The sequence below is a fragment of the Rhinolophus ferrumequinum genome, chromosome 5 (genome assembly GCF_004115265.2).
Source record: "Rhinolophus ferrumequinum isolate MPI-CBG mRhiFer1 chromosome 5, mRhiFer1_v1.p, whole genome shotgun sequence".
NCBI classification, from domain to species: domain Eukaryota; kingdom Metazoa; phylum Chordata; class Mammalia; order Chiroptera; family Rhinolophidae; genus Rhinolophus; species Rhinolophus ferrumequinum.
The window spans coordinates 80,394,733-80,403,290 of NC_046288.1; positions in this window are offsets into that span (position 1 = coordinate 80,394,733).

Sequence of the window (8,558 nt, forward strand, 5' to 3'; positions counted from 1 at the left end):
CTGCTGGCTTTTGGATTGCACTTGTGAGTTGCAAGGGATTAGACCATGCCTGCAGTACTTTTCCCCGTACCGGTGCCCTCTTTAAGGGGGTAACAGAGCACGATCTGATTATGGTGAGGGGATCCAGTGTCACATGAAACAGCAGAAGGAAGACTGTGTGCTTAACATAGAAAAGTGCTAGAAGGCGTCAGAGAGACTCTGATGGTGGCCTCCACATAGGTGAGAAACCATGCTTTAGAAAAAGATTGAATTTCTACCAGAACCTGTAGGACCCCCAGAAATAGATGGGTAGGTAGAAGCTGTAGAAAGATATTCCCATCCAGCCCAAGAAAGAACCTTACAAACATCTGCTTCCAAAAGGAGGAAGAGCTCACTTTCTGCAGTGTTGTGTCACGTTGCAGGGTTGCAGATTCACAGGGCATCAGGGGCCAGGTAGGTGAATAAAAGGCAGTTCAGAGTAGAAGACGGTATGAGTGGGTGGTAAGCTGGAGAGCCTGTGTCCTGTCTGAAGCCATTCCAATCCAGTTTTTAAAGTTATATTGGCCAAATAAAACCTATGTGTGGATAGGGCCACTGCCAGCCCATATAGAACCGTTGTGCCAATTAGAAAAATATGTTACTTTCTCAAGGCACTTTGCTTCCCTGTTTTAGAAAACTGTCACACTGTTTTGTTAGAACAGGCACTTCACTCTCCTAGAAAATGGGTGATAGATCCATGATCCCTGTGATATGAATGGCAGCCCTATTGATGAGCTGAATTCCATCCTGTGGTAGCCAGATTACAACCCTTGTGACTGTGAACCTTAGCATCTGGATGTAAAGTTGATGAAATTAGCAGAGAAAATTATTTGGCAAACTTTTTCCAAGAGCAAAATCAGAGTGTTCATAGGCCCTAGGGACACGTGAAGCCTGGGGACGCCGTATCTGCCCTCAGGTTGGCAGGACATAATGGCGTCCTAGGTGTCAGGAGACAACGCATCCAGGGAAAAGGTGTGCGGGCCTCTGACAGCTGGTCAGTTTCACCCAGACGGGGCCGAAGGAGCTCAGAACAGATTTGACGGGCCAGGAGGCTTGGACCGACAGCCTTGAGTGAGACAATCCTCCTGCTCCCAACGCCTCCTCCTGGGAAGGGAAGCTTTCCGTAGAGCAGAACCTTTGGGCCAAGCTCAGAACCGCATACCACTCCTTTTGGTCTGGCCCTTCAACACAGTTTTCCACCCTGGAGAGCTGGAAACAGGGAAAGGCAGACGATTTGTTAAGCATTCTGCTTCCAAGTTAGACTGAGTGTTCATAGGCAGCCCACACCAGAATGAAGTAGACTCAGGACTGGGGGTCAGGCGCAGGGAGGCGGATCCCATGGGTGCTGCTCAGATACCAGCTCCGTCACCACTCCTCCCTAAGCCTGGCGCCTGGGCCTCCTCGCTCCTTAATGAACCCGAGTCCAGTTGCCCATAGAAAGGATTCCTAGCCATTATGTGTCGGGCCCCTTCGGCCTGCTTTCTTCCTCCACAGTCTGCTGCACACACAGCTATGAGAATGAACTTGACCCATGGGTTTGAATTAAGTCACCCTTGTTTCAAACCCCTCAGTGGCGGCTCATGGCCTTTTCCATCAAAGGAAAATGACTTCCTCAGCCTGACATTTAGAATCCTCTAATTGCTTCCCCATCCTTCCTTCTGAGACATCTGCTCATCTTCAACTCGTGACTGCTTGGTTCTACTGTGTTTCCCCGGAAATAACACCTAGCCGGGCCATCAGCTCTAATGCGTCTTTTGGAGCAAAAATTAATGTAAGACCCGGTCTTATTTTACTATACTATAAGACCAGGTCTTATATAAGACCGGGTCTTACATTAATTTTTGCTCCAAAAGACGCATTAGAGATGATGGTCCGGCTAGGTCTTCTTTTCGGGGAAACGGTAACAAGAGGTACCTCGCCTCTGTGTCTCTACTGGGATCTTCCCTAGGGAGGGAGGAACCCTGAAGAGACAAGTTAGAAAACCCGCTTCTCTTGGCTCAAAACCCAGTTGGCTGGGTGACTAGTCACACCACTCAGTGTTCCTGGGCTGTGTCCTGGAGTCGTGGAGTGCGGTTGTACGTGCTTTTATCATCACTCTGGCTTGTTACGGATGCAGGGCAGGACGCTGAGCTCGGTGGCGTCTCCACGCTTGACGTGTATTGTAGTCAGCCTTCAGGATGGCCCCGTGATCCCTGCCTCCTGGTAGTCACAGCCTGTGCTGTTCTCTCTCCCACTGACCCGTGGCTAACCCACGGGGCCCACGGAAGACTGCAGACAAGATGGGGTGTGATTTCCAAAATGAGGTCATAAGAGGCATTGCCACTTCCATGCTGGCCCCTCAAACTCCTGCGGGAAGCCAGACACCGTGCCATGCGGACACTCGAACAGCAGTGTGGACAGAAACATCTAACGAACATTTACTGACAGACAGCATCGACCTGCCAGCCCTTTGGTGCTGCCAGCTTGGAAGTGAATCCCTGGCTTTCCATGGGATTGCAACCTTATCAGAGACTTTGAGCTAGAAACACCCAGGTGAAGTGTCCCCGAATTCCTGATGCACAGAAACTATGAGAGATGAGAAGTCGTTGTTTAAGCCATAAGTCTTGGGGTAATTTGCTTCATAGCAATAGGTGACTAATACAGGAGGTATTTGTGTTGTCTCTGACAGATGGGGAAACTGAGGCTCAGGGCAGTTTAATAACCTGTCCCAGGTTGTACACTCGGGGAATAATAGGACAGGGGTCCGAATACAGACCTGTTGACTCAGACGCAGGGTCACTGACCTGTGTAGTCCCCTACACAGAAGTGGTTGGACTGATTTTCATCAACAACATGGGCAAAGGCAGATATCTCTGTATGATAGCAAAGGCTTCTGCCTACAGGGATGTTTTCCTGGTGTGTCTATTTTGGTCTTAACATATTTTGGTAACGTCAGATTGTTTCTTATACACCCAGTAAATAGCCTTAGAAACGTTTCATTCAAAATGGTTTATCCTAACTTGCGTTGTATAAAGTCACAGCACACAAGTGGCTTATTAAAACAAAAGTAACCACCTTCCATATAAGGAGCCTTTGTTTTCCTTAATTTTCTCCCTTCCTCTGAAGGCGGTGTCCTCTCCTTCCCCATGCCCAAAACCCATCCCTTTTGTGTAGAAGTTACTAAGCCCTCTTGTGCCCTTTGCTTGCACATGAAAGTGAATCCTCCTGCTTTTCATCTGACCACAGCCTCACTGGAGACCCCTGGCTAGAAGCACTCGGCCAAGCTCAGAGCGTCACCATGCCACCCTGCAGCCATGAGGCTACTTGTTCCACTCCCCTCAGACTAGGAACTCTGTAAGGCCAAGAACCCTGCTGTTTGTATCTGTCTCTCTGGCGCCTGGCACCAAAGAGGCACCCAATAAAAGTTTATTGAATGAATGAAACCTATCTATGTTGTAGGTTGTCGTGAATGAACTGTAAACAGCCTGTGGGGTGAGCCGGGAAGACTTCTGCTCTGGAGACTGTCAACCGAGGCACTGACTCTGCCTTAGCCCCTAACAAGCTACGTGACCTTGGGCACGTTCCCTCACCTCTGCCGGGCTCTGCTGCTTGACCTGCAGCAACTTTGTTAGGTGTTGTCAGTGGTTCCCAAACCTGGTCCATCATCACAGTCACCTGGGGAGCTTAAAAAAATGCCGATTCTGGGACTGTGCCCTGCACGCAGGGTCCTGGATTCTGTTTGGGAACTGCTGGACAAACTCATCTCTCTGTATCTACCTCTCCCTGTGTGACCAAGAATGGACTGCCAGTTCTGAGGCTTCAGCTTGCAAATCTGTAAAATGCAGATGATACCATGATCACCATGAAAACTTCACGGGGCTAAGATGAGGCTCTAGTCATGGGTGGGGGGAAGGACCTCAAAAACTACCAACAATTCCAAAGAAGTATGTGAACTATTGATCTTTATTGTCTGCTTTTCTGAGTGTGACCTGGAGTTGGATTTTGGCTAACCAGCCCTAATAGAGCACTAATGGAGCCCCGCTTTCTTGTTATGGGTAGGTCGTCCCCTGCTGAGGCCCTGTCTTTTGCTTCTCCCACTAGCAGTCCAGGCCCCTTGAAACCCCTCATTTGTTTCTAACTTGGGGATGGGACATTGTCTCTTTCCAGCTTCCCAAAACCCCTTGGCTCTTGTGCCAATTTAACCATTTCCTCTCACCCCACTTCCACCCTCTGTTCTGTCCCTTTTCCCAATCCTCTGACACTTTCTCAAATTTGTCTTCCAAATTGGCAGGTGGCCCACTAACAGATTGGCTCGCTGCCCTGTGTTTGGGTCAGGGTGTAGAGATGATGCTGTAAAAAGCTGACAGAAGGCTGAGTGAACCAAGATGTGAGTGCTGTCTCACTACTCCTACAACCCAGCACAGAGGGGACCTAGTCCAGTTGGGGTTTGGGGCTCTCATTGGAGGCCCGCCCCTGATGATTATCGATAAGGACCAGAAGAGGGAGCTAGGCGGAAGGCAGCAAGGATTTACTGAATAGCTACTTTGTACCAGGTACCGTCCTAGGCACTTTGTAAATATTTTTCATAACAGCCAAGCTTTAAAGCACATCTGCCATGCAGTAGGCTGTCTAATCTCATCCTCATCGCAGGCCTCAGTAGGAGCTGTGCTTCTCACTTTCCAGACCAGCAAGCGGAGACCTGGAGGACGAAAAGGTCCAATATCGCACAGTCAGCAGAATGCAGCGCCGGGATGGAACCCTGCTCTTACTGACTCCGGAGTCTGTCCTGCCTGACCGAAACGGTGTTTACTCCCCGTCCATATTTAGCATTTACATTTCCAGGGCAATGCTTGAACCTAGAATGGGATTTCTTTTTAAGTTTCTGGAGCCAAAGTTATTTAAATTTTATGGCTAGGAAAAATGTAAACTTACATTTTCAGCCGACCAGAGATGATAAAGTATGCATTTGTCAAATAAAATTCTTTGCTGTGATAAAGTAAATTATTCCTTGGCCTTGTAAAAAATTAGGCCTCACTTGAACTGTTTTCACTTCAGCCTTTGCTAATATTTCTGTTATCTCCATTAGGGATTACAATGATGGATGCCCTCTATTCGCATCGTTAAGCACTTCAGTGAATGTGTGAACATGTAGAGATCGTAAGTCACAGGGAAATGAAACAACATGGTCTCCTGGAAAGGAGAAACATCTTGAGAGTGTCTGGCAGATTGGGGTTAGCGTCCTGTCTCTGCCACTCTCTAGCTATGCACGCTCGGTCCAGTTCCTTAGCCTCTCTGGGTCTCAGTTTCCCAATGTGTAAAACATAGATGATAATACTTATCTCCCTGGGTAATTTTAAGGATGGGATGAGATGCCAGACTTATAGCACTTTGCACTGGTCCTGGCATGAAGCAGTACCTAATACATGGCATGGTTATCGCTGAAATAGCTGCCATGGTAACTGGTTATTTAATGGCATTTAATAACTGGTTAATTTAATAACTGGTTTAATAACATGGTAACTGGTTATTTAACTGGTTATTTAAGTGGCCCAAGGCTCACTTTAGTGATTAGTTCTCTGGGCAGCACACCGGAGTGTAGGCCTTATTGTCTGGGGGGCCCCACCTGACCGTACTTCCGCCCCTGTTAGAAACAGATCAGGCAGTGGGCAGATGAAGCACATTCGTGGGTGTATCTGATGAGATCCTCTTGGCTACAAGTAACAGAACAGTGTCTTAAACAGTTAAGAATATCGATCACCTCTTACAACCAGTATTCTCAGAGGAAGGTGATTCCAGTTCTGTTTAACTAAGTTGCTCAAAGATACCACCAAGTTCTCAGATTCTTTTTCCTTTTGCCATCTTCAGCCTATCAGCTGTTAGGCTGTCTCCCTCATCGTCCCAAGATGGCTGCAGTAACTCCAGGCGTCACATTTTTACATCACAAAATCCAAAGGTCAGGAAGAGGAAAGAGGGCCTATTCCATCCTCATGCTTCCTTTAAAGAAAGAAGAAAAATTTCCCCAGAGCTCCACTTCCCAGGAGACTTCTCAGCCCTTTTATTAGCCAGAATTTTATCAAGTGCTCTTCCCAGACCAGTGGTAAGGGAACTGGTTAGGGCCAGTGATTCTCAACTCTGGCTGAGAATGAATTGGGGAGTCTTTACATACATATCTAGGTTCTACCCATAGACATTGATTTAATTGGGCTCACTGTGACTTTGCGCATGCTCGTATGTGTGCATACACGCCAAGGAGCTCTGAGGAATGTCTAGGGTTGACAACCATTGGTTTAGACTCTCCAAGTTTCAACCCCTGGGAAGGAGAGCGTCTTAGTCTTCACTGAGCATAAGGCCATAGGCACAGGGTATGGGAGCCTGTGAAATTCTGGAAAGGGGAGTGTGGCTTCTGGACAGACATCCAAAGGAGCTGCCAACACAGCTACAGAGAGGATACTTGGAGGAGGCCACACAGCATGGTGCCGAGAACATACGTTAACATTTGAAAGAACTCCAGTTTTACACCTGTAAATTGCATCAGTTTGGTTACATTCATCTTCCCGAGCCTCAGTTTCCTTATACAAGCAATGAAGAATACCACCTACTTCTTGGAGTAGTTTTGAGGTAAATTGAGATCAAGGAAGTGAGAACAGCTAACACAGGTGAGGGCTCAGTACATGTTAGTTAACATCCGGGAGGTCAGATTTTCCTCTTCCAGATTAGAAAATGTGATCGGACCTGCCCTGGGGTCCCTTTGGCCTGTCCCATGCTTGTGACCTGAATACTTGAGCAAAGCAACAACAGCAACGTCCTCTGTGTTGTTTGGACAGGAGCCTCGGCACAGAGTGGGTCAGAAAGAGGCCCTGGGCACGGCTGGGGGGACGGTTTTCCATGACCACGTAGGAAAGAGTGAGGTGTGAGTTCTGGCTGCGTTCTAGGGTGTATCAGAGCCTGCAGAGTCCACGCTTAACTGCTTAATGGAAGCTCTGGCCATCGCCGGCCTCCTCCCTGTCAACCCGATGGCCTCTTTATCTGCCTACTGTCCAGAAAGAGAGTTAAGTGTAAACTAACAGTGCATGGAAATGGGTTGTCAGGTCACTGAACCAATATGTTACAGTTAATCTGTGAAAAACAGCAAGGCTCCCCATTTGTACATGTCTCCCTGATAAGCTCTTGATAGCGTATCCAACCTAGGAAAATAAATGGCATCTCACGAGCTGCCTTGGAATCGCTGTACCCCTGTGCTCGTCCAGGTGGCCTCCCAATGCAGCTCAGTCCAGCCTGACCCAGCTCTGCCCAACCCAGCCCTACTCGGACCCACCTGAGCAGAGCTCTGTGCTGCTTCTGGGCTGGGACCTAGGGAGTCCGAGGAGAAGCAGGTGGAGACCTCCATCTTGAAAAGGCTCAGGGCCTGAGGAATGAAGTAACTCCAGGAGACAACCTGGCACAGGGGTGTGCTCATGGACTGAAAAACCAGGCAACCCTGGGCTTCGTTGGATTCTGGTTCTCAAGCTCAACGCTGCGTGACTTTGAAAGTTAATGAGTCACATCCTATATGTGTTTAACTTCTATAGATTTAACTCCACAAACGTGGTAAAAGTGCGTGAGAAGAAGTGAGACTATGAATAGCCTGGGTGGTTTTGCCTGCCAGTCTCTTAGTGAGAACATCCCCCACAGTGATGGGTGGGAGATGTCAACTGGTTGCCTGTCTGTTTGGGTTCTGCTCGTCTGTATGCCATGAGCATCTTGCTGTGTTGGGTGTGATTCAAGCATTTAGGCTCATCGTAGACCTTTTCTGCCCTGCTTGTTGACTTCGGAATCCAAGCCCTGTGTAAAGTGTGCTTCCATTCTAGCTACCCAACATGATGGTGGCACCATCGGGCCGTATTAGACCATTTTCTTTTCCAGGGTGAGGGACTACTTGAGGGAGGAATCCGGTTCTTCTCCAACTGCTCTTCTCTCCTAGAACCTAGTATAGAGTCCTATGGGGACAGAGCCCCAGAGAGCAGTTTCCAGGCTCTAGGCTCCTCGTGGAAAGGTGCTGGCTCAGTTATTAGATGGCCATCAGCTGTGACTAGTTGGCCATCAGCTGTTACCAGTTAGCTACTAGCCATTGATATAACTGCCGTGGCTGAGCTAGCAAGTGCGGATTGCAGGTAGCAAGGGGTTGGATGGTGGGTTGGTTGGCAGAGAAGCGGACAGCGGATTGCGCATCATGTGGCTCCTGCTTCCTGTGCCTCCAACCCAGCCGCCAGCGAAACTATATGGTATGACTCCCCTATCCGTGGCTCTGTTGGTGTTCCTTTTTGGCCTCACCATATCCGGCGTTCTGGTGTGGGGAGCGGGAGCTGAGTCCCTGCATGACACGCTGCATGACAAGCCCTATATTTAGTAAATAGTAAAATTAACACTTGGTGCCTATCTGCTTCCACCACCTCCTCAAAACGATGCAGAGGCAGCAACATTCCATTGTGGCTCATCTTCTCTAACCAAGTTGGTCAGCTCAGCGCTGAGTCTCTTATCCAGGATTGCTGAATTTTGGAATGGAAAAATGGCTTAGAAATAAA